The following is a 9,420-nucleotide window of genomic DNA, read 5'->3' on the forward strand; positions in this document are numbered from 1 at the left end:
AGGAATTAATAAATGAATGAAAATGTATAGTTCCACAAGTGCCAAGCAGCTTTAACATCAAGAGAATCAGAACCAAACAAGACAAATTTTGATGCTCAGGTAAAATAAGGTTCTTGTTGGGTTTTGATTTGCTGGGCTCATACATAAATTGATTGCCATTTAAAGAGAAAAACAATAGCTTTAAGTAATCAGTCTCTAGAGAAACAGAATTCTAGCTAGGTGGCACTTTAATGAATTGAAATACCTCAATGATAGAAATATAATTAAGAACTAGTATTACCTTTTGTGTTTAACACACCTTAGGGAACTCTAAGAAATAAGCTTGTCAAGGATAAATAAGACCTAACATCCATTGAGATTAGAAACTAATCAATTTTCTAAAAAGAAAAGAAAGTGTTAACCTCTGATAATTTATACAATTTAGTCAATGTATTGTCTATTTCATATTACTATAAAAACTATGAAAGAAGTTCTGTGCAAAATTTGTATCTTACTGCAACTAATAGGTCCCCAGTGTTTGAATACTCATATTTTACATTATGTGAATTACTTTAGCATCTACATGGCAAATGTATTGTGTTTTCAAATCCAAAAAGCTAATAATTGGCAAGACTTTAAGAGGCATTTGTTACATCTTCAATGTTTTGTTTGATTCACAATGTGGCAGAATCTATGAAACTGATTCAGGGTCAAAAATATCTAGTGGACATGGTGACCAGAGTGACTCCCAGATCATCTCTGATCTCAAGTCTATGTAAATTTATTTCTGAACTGAAAGTGTGTTCAGAGTAACATTGAAGATTGTTTTTGTTCTAGAAACTCTGTCATTACATTAGGTATCTAGCAGTTTGGATTCTGTGTTTGCAGTTGCAGAGAGAATTACATTTTAATTGCAGAGGAAGCATTTTAAAATAATATGCTCTTACAATTCAGTAACAAGCCTACAAATAAGCCAGTAAAAATGGGCAAGATTTGAACAGTCACCTCACAAAACATGATATGAAAACGACTAATAAGTCCATGAAAAGATGCTCAGCATCATTAGTTTTTAGGGAAATGTAAATTAGAAGCACAATGAAGTAATATTGGAAAACTCAGAGTGAATAATACTAAAATGACTAATAATATCATGTGTTGGCAATACGCAAAACAACTGGAACTCACACACTGCTGCCATAAATTTAATATGGCAAAACCATTTTGAAAAATAGTGTGACAGTTTCTTACAAAGTTACTCTTACAACCTAAAAATACTAGTTATCAGTACTTTCCCCAAGAGAAATAAAAACATATGTTCACGCAATGATATATATACAAGTGTTGATAGCAGCTTATATTCTGACTGCCAAAACTGCAACCAACCAAAATTTCCATCAACAGATGACTAGATTTTTGAAAGCCACCGTATATTCATATGGTAAAATACTATACAGCAATAAAAAGGAAGGGACTCCTGCTACTTGAGGTTTCAAATGCATTATGCTAAGGGGCAGTAGCTAGTCACAATAGAAGGTATAATGTATAAGTCTCATGGGAAAGCCAAAGCTAATCTCTGTGGCAGCAAAAGAGGTTTCCTAGGGCTAGGTGAGTGACTGAGTAGATTTCTTAGTATAATGGATATGATCCACTACTTATTTGCCGTGGGCAGTTCCACTGAACACACATTTCTCAACACTCAGGAAAATGTATACTTAAAACAGATGTATTATATTGCATGTAAATTATAGCTTAAAAAGTCAATTAAAAATTATACCAATCTTTAATAAAATAGGTGTAACTCTAACAATATACCTTGCCAAAGAATATAGCTGAATATATATGTTTTAGTAAAAATAACAATTTAAAATCAAAATGATAATAATACTAAGAACATTTCTGAAAATTTACCATAAAAAGAATAGTAACATTTTGGAGTGCTTACTATATAGAGTACTTGTATTAGCACTTTTAACTTTAACCAGATAAGGAATCTGAAAAATGAAAAGTTCATAACTAAGAAATGGGAACTTTATTAACTTGCTCACATTCTCACAGATACTCAAGACTGCATCAGGGTACAAAATACTGACCTCTCTGAATTTAAAGCCCAAAGAACATAAAACCTGAAACTGTACACATTCTAAAAGAAAATCTCCTTGATTTGGTCTTTGCAATGATTTTTTGTATATGACACAAAAAGCACAAACGAAAGAAAAATTTAACAAGTAAGACTACATCAAACTAAAAAGCTTTTACACACCAAAATAAATGATCAACAAAATTAAAAACAACCGACAGAATAGGAGAAAATATTTGTAAGCCATATAACCAAGAAGAGGTTAATATCCAAAATATATAAGGAACTCTTACAACTCAATAGCAAAAACAAAACAAAATAATCCAGTTAAAAATGGGCAAAGGATCTGAATAGACATTTTTCCAAAGAAGACATAAATGGACAACAGATTCATGAAAAGGCTGTCAACATCACTAATTATTAGGGAAATGCAAATTCAAAGCACAGTGATATCACCTTATACCTGCTAAGGATGGCTATTTTCAAAAATATAGGAGGTAAGTGCTAGCAAAGATGTGGAGAAAAGAGAACCTGGCTACATTCTTTGATGGGAATGTAAATTGGTACACCAATTATGGAAAACGGTATGGTGGTTCCTAAAAAAATGAAACATAGAGCTAACATGTGATCCATCAATCTCACTTCTGGGAATATATCCAAAGCTAACAAAATCATTATCTCAAAGAGTTATCTGCACTTCCATGTTCATTGCATCACTGTTCACAGTAGCCAAGATATGGAAACAACCTAGATGCCTTCAACAAATGAATGGATAAAGAGAATGCCACACACACAGTGAAGTATTATTCAGCCACAGTAAAGAAATTTTCATCTGTGAAAATATGGATAAAATTAGAGGCATAATGCTAAGTGAAATAAGCCTGACACAGAATGGTATCACTTAAATGGAATTTTAAATAAATATATAAACAAACTCAGAGAGAGTAGAATATAGGTTTCCAGAGGCTTGAGGAATGAGGGAAATGGGGAAAAACTGATCAAAGGGCACAAATTTTCAGTTATAAGATAAATAAGTTCCGAGAAACTAATTATAGCATGATGATTATATTTAATACTGTATTATATACTTGAAATTGTTAAGATTGTAGACTTTAGGCATCCTTACCAAAAACAAATAAAAAAGGAACTATGTGAGGTTATAAATATGTTAACTTGATTGTGAAAACAATTTCACAATGTTTACATATATAAAATCATCTCATATTCCTAATGAGGATGGAACATTTGAGTTTCTGATAATTACAAGTTTCTATCTTATTAATGTAAATGAATTGCTTTTTAAAAAGGCATTTTTATCTTTACCTTGATTTTTAAAGATATGTTTTTAACAATTTTATTCTGTTTTAGCTGTACTAAAGAAAAAGTACAAGGATCCAACTTTTGATTCATTCTCCCTCTATATTTACTAACTAGAAATTTAGAAGTAAGCAGAATATCCTTGGATTTAGAGAGTTTAGGGAGCACTGGGAATAAATATGAGCGAGTTCCAAGGAGGCGACTGATGAAAAATCCCTGTGCTCATTTCAGCAGCACAAAATTGTAATGATACAGAGAAGATTAGCCTGGCCCCTGTGCAAGGATGACGCACAAACTTGTTCAATATTTTTTAAAAATCCTTGTTGTCATGCAGTTTTCCCTTTTTATAAGAGACATTTTCTATGGCATTTCTCTACTTAAATTTAAAACTGGGTCTTCATTTCAGTAAAGGTTAAGGGTTCCCTTAAAAGGGGTATTAAGGTTATCAACTTATTAACATTTACATAGATCTGGATCATGTTTTGACTTCAGAGCAAAGATGGAGTTTTCTAGAGCTGGGCATGTAAAGCTGTAATTAGAAGTTTTCTTGATGCTATTGTAAATGGATGACACAATTTTCAGAGATGGTAAGAGGCATAAAATGTTGAAATAATTTGTGCATTTGAAATAAGACATAGTAACTATGTTTTCCTTGCTTCAAGTTAATCTAAAACTATGGTCTGAAACTCAATATGGAATTGTATATATTAGATAACACAGTGTTTGTTATGCATTCTTACTTGTTACTGACAGAACAGAAACTTGTTAGAGATAAATGAAAGCACACTCTGATTGGTTTTATCCTTCCTATGTATTTTCAATGAAACAGATGCTGTCCTGAGATAGCAGTATCATTTGGTGTGTTGCTAAATCTTTCTTTTTGCAGATCTAACACATGCTTGACATATGGTAGGGATCCAGTAGTTTTCTGTTGCATATGGAACACTGAGAAACTTTAAGGAAACAGGCATGAACTTGAAAAAATACTTTTTATTTTCTTCTTAGATTTTTCAGTGTTGTTCCTATGAACTGTTATTCAGCTTCTAAATGGGAAAAGTTACCACACAAAAGATCCATTAAAGAATATTCAATATTATTTTTAGAATAAAGATACAATTATAAATTTACTTGTGTTTGTGTTACTCTTTAAAAGTTAGTAAAAATTGTAGTCTGGTATCAGGTAAACGTAAGTTATCCAATAAAGATAAAGAATATATACAATTTTACTGAGTCTTCCAGAAATTTATTGTCATAAATATTTGAAATAATGAAGAATATTCAGCCTGAACAAATAGGGCAGCAAAACAGAAAACCCAGAGTACACTCTGATTGGTGTTAGTGATACAGAAATAATAGTGTTGCAACTTATGTAGATAAGTCAACAGACACGATGAGAGGAGGTAATAATAAGGTAATTTTCTACTCAGAGATCATTTTCTGCATCAGCCTTTCTTGCACAAATTCTTTTTACAGAAATGCAGCTTTTGAGCTCTGCTTAGGAAGCCATGAAACTGTTCATTTTAAACTCATCATTCATCAGAAAAAAAGAGATACAAAAACAAGTATGCTAAGCACTGGAATTATTTTTCAAGAAAAGCTTCAGTGCCTACATGGTTATAAATGCCCCAACAGTAATATATCCCATCCCACCTAGATCTGCACCTGGTCACAACGTTTAGCAATCATAGAAGCCTGTATCATGAGAAAAGTTTGATACAGTTTAAAATAAGAAGCAAGGAGGCATAGAAAACATTTTAGAAACATTTCTATCAAAATGTAATTCCTGGAATGTAAAGGGTTAAACATCAAGTAACTGGTGTGTCAAGTTGTTTTTAATGTTTGACTTTTAAAAGCACACAAGTAAAATTATAATTGCACGTTTATTGTTAGCACAAGGTTAAATGTTTTATAGTGGGTCGCTTATGTCATTATATTTCATATTCTGAATCTGAACACTTTTGTTTACAAGTTGAATATATAAATTAACATTGAAAGTTGAGGTGAAAAACAACTTTTTCCAACATTATGCCTGCTTCCTTAAAATTGGTGATTTTTTTCATATACAACAATTTAAAGTAGAGAAAAATAATGAGATTTGGAGTACTTAAAATCTCCGGCATGTAATAAATTGCAGCTTCTGAAAATATTGATTTGTGAAAGTCTATTAATCAGAATTGCTTATCCCTTAGGGAATCCATGTTGATATGGTTTAATGCCTTAAAAAATTATGATAAATCTGCCTTGTTAAAGACATCCTGTACATCTTATGTAGCAATGTATTTGCAGGTGTATTATTTTTCTGAATAAAAATCCATTTTTGTCATTGATGGTCAAAATACAGATATTAGAAGAGAAAACAGCAGATTATGTTTGTGTCTTAGAGTTGAGTTTTTAAGGTCAGATACTCATTTTCTGTACGTCATAAACTGTTGACCTAACATTGCAACAGTGACTACCTGTATCAGATAGGACTGAGTTGTAGAAACCATGCTAGACGGTTTTCCCAGAAGGAAATGTACAATATTTCACATAATTGATAGTGTTGATTATAAGACACATCATTATTTCATGTACTACTAAGAAAGAATTAAAAGTGGGAAAATACATTTAGAATTGATGGAATACAGTCTTGTCGTATAGACCATTCTTTAAAACTGGGCTGCAAGTGCTGAAGGAGCATCCCAGGAAACCATCAAGCCCCTAGAAGCATCCTGCCCTTGCCCAGGAAAACTGTAGTTACCAAATCAGAAAACTGGTAAACCCAGCGCCACGCTGACTCTGCCACAACTGGGTAAATGCCACCCTGACTGTAGAAAACTGCCAATCATGGAAGCAGTGAATGCAGACCTATGAATTCCTTTGCCACACCATGCACCAGAAAAATGAATGTCTTCCTTGTCCCTTCTTCTTTCCTTAATTCCCTTATTATGGAATTCAAGTGTCTCTGCAGTGTACCTGATTCTCAGACCTAAATCACAGCTGGAAAACTAACTGCAGAGGAACTTGGGATACACAGTTCTAGCTGTCCAGCTTCAACAATACAGAAAGAAATATATAGGAAGTTGGAGGTTAGACAGGGCCTTGTGTGAGCCACATTCCACACCTTCCATTCCTCTTTTACTGTCAAGCTTACTTTGGAAGAGAAGACAGGAAGTGTGCTAGGTAGAATAATGCTCCTGTGCTCCAGAGATGCCCACACCCTAATCTCTGGAACACGTGAACATGTTACATTTTGTGGCAAAATTACATTAAAGTTGCAGGTGAAATTAAAATTGCTAATCAGCTGACCTTAAAATGGGGATATTCTCCTAGATATTCCGGTGGGCCCAAAGTAATTACAGAAGTCCTTAAAAGTGGGATGAGATGCAGAAGAAACCGGAGATCACTATAAAATGCTGGCCAAAGGTGCTACACACCGCACCTTGGAGACAGAGGAAGCAGCCATGAGCCAAGGAATGTGGGTGGCCTCTAGAAGCCGGTGAAAGCAACAAAATGGACTCTTCTCTAGAGTCTCAGAAGGAATGAAGCCCCATTGACCTCTTAATTTTAGCCCAGTGAGATCCATGTTTGACTTCTGACCTACAGAATTGTAAAATAATTAATTTGCATTGTCCTCAGTCACTACGTAGTTGTTGCAGCTGCAATAGAAAACTGACACAGGACGAGCCTCTGCTTAGTCGACCAGTCCTGCCAAATGACTGCTCTGTACCAAGGAGCATTCTAGTTCTTTTGGGAGAACATGACGTAGTTTGTGTTCGCAAGGACCTCACAGCCTCATGAAGAACAGGGATGAGTGAAGAGAACGTTACCATATATTGTGATTAACATTGTAATAGGAAAAGTACAGACATGAGTGGTCAAGGACTTTCATGTGGGTAAGTCGTATCTCTCTGCGTAGAAGGAATATATTGCTGGTACTTTCTGAGTTGCTGTGGAGGTAAGGGAGGGACTAGGGTTGTGTTCTACTATCAGAAGCAGGAAAAAAATCAGTTTTATATTCATGCTAAGCTTTCAGATACTGAGTTAAATGATCTGAGAGTAATAATATCTTATGTGTAATAGGCATTATAACTTCTATTGCATTCACACTCTAGGAAATCAGGCAACTTTTCCTCAGCTTTTTAAAGTGCTGAACGATTTGACCCACTATTTAAAAGACAGTGACAGACATTATTCCATAGTGAGAAGCACCTGTTCTGTGCCTAAACTTGCACTTCTGGGCCAGTGCTTTCTAAGAGGAAATATTTATGTCAATGCTAATACTTCAGGATTCTTCCCTAGTACAAGCCATTTCAAAAAAAAAAAAAAAAAACTCCAGAGTCTATAATTACTACTTTACAGTACTGTCATTATAGTCCCCCTCAAGAGTCTTCCCACCTCTATTTTCATCAGTGGGAGAATCTGAATAAGAAGGGAGGAGTCAAATCAAACAGGGAGAGCAAACAGACTGTAAAGATAAAGCTCCTGGCAAGCAAGTTCTCCACTGAGTCTTTTTTAACTTCTTTTGTCCTTGTCTCCTTTTGAAAACGCAAATGAATTTTCTTAATTTGATAAGTGGTTATTATTGTTGCTGAGTTCTCATACGGATTCTCCCTGGTATATTTGTTTATCATGGTTTCAGGAAATAGGCCATAAACCATAATTTACCATAAATCAACAAAATGTAAATGAATGATGCATTTTTGTATCTATTTTTTTTTACCACTGATCTACTAAGCCTTCCAATCAAAGATAGTCAGAGCTGGGAAGCCAGCCCCTGGTGTTGTTAGGAATCTGGTCTTGGACCCAGAGTGGCTGAACTAGAATCCTGGCTCAGCCCCTTTCTTCCTGAGTGACGTGGGCCAACTTGTACTCGCCTCAATTCCCTTGTGTGCTGGAGGTTAATAATAGCACTCTCCTAACAGGGATGTTTGAGGATAAAAGAAGCAAATACTGGATTTGACGTAGAATTGTGCCTGACACATGGTAAATGCTAACTGTGTATTTGATAAATAAATAAATAGGTGAATTTCAATTGCTTTAATTTCATATAAGGTGTTAGCATTCCACAGCATCTATGTTCCACCCCTCTAGGCAGAGTGGTAGGATACTTTTCTGCACATCTCTTCAGTCATTCATTTAATGTGATGAGCCAGATAAACAGTGGCACAGAAAACAGATGCAAAAAAGTCTGAACCGCAGAGAACTTAGTGCCAGATACAGACATTACACCAAGGGTTACAAGAATAATGAGTGCCATGAAAGGGCATGGCTGGCAGATAGGAGATGGTTGAATAAAATACATTTTAAGGTAAAAAGTATAAAATTCAGCCAATCATCCAGAACTTTATCAAAATGTAAACACTGGATATTCTCTGAGGACTAAATCATACTGTGTACATGACATGACATTAAGATAGGCACTATGCCAAAACAGCCTTCTGCCAAGAAGTCCTTGCTGTATTAAACCCGAATGTGTCTTCTGCTACACTGAGTTCATTTTCTCTAGCATACTTTGGCAGCAGAGTAGGATGTGACCACTATCAAAATAAAAAGGAAACACGATTCAACTTTATTCCTTAAACACTGTGATAATCCATTCTTTTAATTCTTTTTGAAGTCATCTTGGGAGTTCTATGGAACTAAAGTAGCAGCTAGGGAAAGGAAAAAAGAAATTCAATTTGCCTTCAGGAAAAATAGCCATGGGCAAATGGACAACTTAACCTATGCATTTTAACTATAAAAGTGATCGTTAAATTTGAAAACTCCTGGTAAATCTATAACTGACAATAATGTAAGCTCTATGGACTATTTGTGAGATAGTTAAAATTATTTTAATAGTTATTGAACTTTCAGGGCAAACTATCCTCTTCCTTTCCACCAATTAGATTTGAGAACAAATGCCCTTGGGTACAACTGTAATAAGTATAAGGGGTCATTTTGAAATCTCTCACATTGAAAGAAAAAGCATCAGTAAGGAATAGAATTGTCCTATTCACACCCAAAGGGCTTGATAGGTGTAAGAAAGGAACTAAAATTATTATTCTGTACAGTAGTGTGACACTCTC

The 9,420-nt window shown here is 34.5% G+C and overlaps 1 pseudogene; it reads left to right on the forward strand.

Moving 5' to 3' along the window:
- Nucleotides 1–3,591: 3,591 nt before the first annotated feature.
- LOC116276730 (U6 spliceosomal RNA) lies at nt 3,592–3,684 on the forward strand (annotated as a pseudogene).
- The last annotated feature ends 5,736 nt before the right edge of the window (nt 3,685–9,420 follow it).

Source organism: Vicugna pacos, chromosome 2 (genome assembly GCF_048564905.1).
Source record: "Vicugna pacos chromosome 2, VicPac4, whole genome shotgun sequence".
Lineage (NCBI taxonomy): Eukaryota > Metazoa > Chordata > Mammalia > Artiodactyla > Camelidae > Vicugna > Vicugna pacos.